The sequence below is a fragment of the Austrofundulus limnaeus genome, unplaced genomic scaffold (genome assembly GCF_001266775.1).
Source record: "Austrofundulus limnaeus strain Quisiro unplaced genomic scaffold, Austrofundulus_limnaeus-1.0 Scaffold1028, whole genome shotgun sequence".
NCBI lineage: Eukaryota > Metazoa > Chordata > Actinopteri > Cyprinodontiformes > Rivulidae > Austrofundulus > Austrofundulus limnaeus.
Window position 1 is genome coordinate 16,471 of NW_013953430.1, and position 1,532 is coordinate 18,002.

General features: G+C 37.8%; 1 long non-coding RNA gene across 1 annotated transcript; it reads left to right on the forward strand.

Annotated features, from left to right (window-relative positions):
• The first annotated feature begins 335 nt into the window (after positions 1 to 335).
• LOC106533815 (uncharacterized) lies at positions 336 to 832 on the forward strand. Its single transcript, XR_001312290.1, has 2 exons — positions 336 to 432; positions 655 to 832. It is a non-coding gene; the product is annotated as an uncharacterized LOC106533815 (long non-coding RNA).
• Positions 833 to 1,532: the final 700 nt, after the last annotated feature.

Here is a 1,532-nt window from a genome sequence, read left to right on the forward strand (position 1 = left end):
CACCCACAAACTTTTGGCCAATCGCACGTTACTTTGCGTATACTCCTGTGGGGAAAAACTTTGGCCTGGGCCTTGTGTGCAAGGCCGGATTAACCATATGGGCAATTGGGCAATTGCCCAGGGGCCCACAGTCTCCAAAGGGCCCTGGGCAGTGAAGGCACGGACAGAACGGATGCGGGATATGCGTGGACATGTCTCCCCGCACTTCCTGCATCTGCGCTCTCTGTCACCGCACTTTTTTCAGCCGTAACAGCTGTTTTATCCATTATTAACATATGGTAATGCATTTTTCTGAGCCATCTTTGAACGTACCATAAGCGTGAGCATGCTACTCCTGCAGATGAGATAACGGATAGGAGATGCTGTGCTGAGCAGAGCCTCGCGGTGTAAAGAGCAACTAAAACTTGGCACAGTTTTTACCAAACAAACCATGTAAGTTGAGTCATGCTGTTGGAGGCAGATAATATTAGCTAAATGATGAGTTACACATTATATAATGTTTAGCTAGTTAACATGATTAGTTGTTACCTGTTACATCCCTTGCCAAGCTAGTTTATTAACGCTAGATAAACCCAGTCGTCTTTCATTTCTGTGCAGAAGTTGTGCTGGCTGCTTTCCACATACAGTATTTAAAATAAATCTTCATTACCACAGTTACAAAGAACAAGGTCAGGGAGGAGACAGACCAGATAGCCTACAGCAGCAGGGATCATAATGCAGACTTTCCTCAGGTAAGGAGAAATTATGACTATTATTCTTGAAGTGGAACAGTCTTTTAAAACTGGTGTATAGTTTGAAGTCTCTATTTTTGACATAATTTGTAACAGAGTCTSAGAGAATTAACCACAGAAAGACGGAGATTAAATCACGACTGGATCACATGTTGGTGTTGAGAAACCAGACAGGTATCAGGACAGGGTTTTCATAGATATTTCAAAAGGACCATTCATACTCCAAAATATTATTTATTTTATTATTGTTTCTACTTTGGTCCAAAATAAATCTAGAATTTATAATATTTTCTTATTTACCAGTAGTTTAAAAAGAGATGATTGATAGTCTTAGTTCAAAAGTAAAAACTGACATGGATGTTTAAAGATGTAGTTTCATTTTTGTTTATTATATAGATGTATGACATTTTTGTTTATTATTTATTTTCATATATTACTTGACTACTGCATTATTTGTGTTCTTAATGACAGCAGGTATGGGTCATACAAATTTTCTTTATTTTTCTTAGTTTTGCATATCTTTGCGGTCACATTTACTAAAATGTTAATGTGTTTAGTGTTGTGTCACTTTCTATGTAAATGTCATTCTTTGTCTTATGAGCCTACATCGAGTTAAGTAATAATTTGCTAACAAGGAGGAATATATAACAACTGGAGTGCTCAGAAACCACCTGACCGTGTGATCGGCTGGAGAAGCTAACGCTAAATGGTCAAGACTGGATTTCCCATTACTGTACATGTTGACAACAGAGCAGAAAAAAGGACTGACCATGTAGAAATCATTAAAACTATTAATAATAA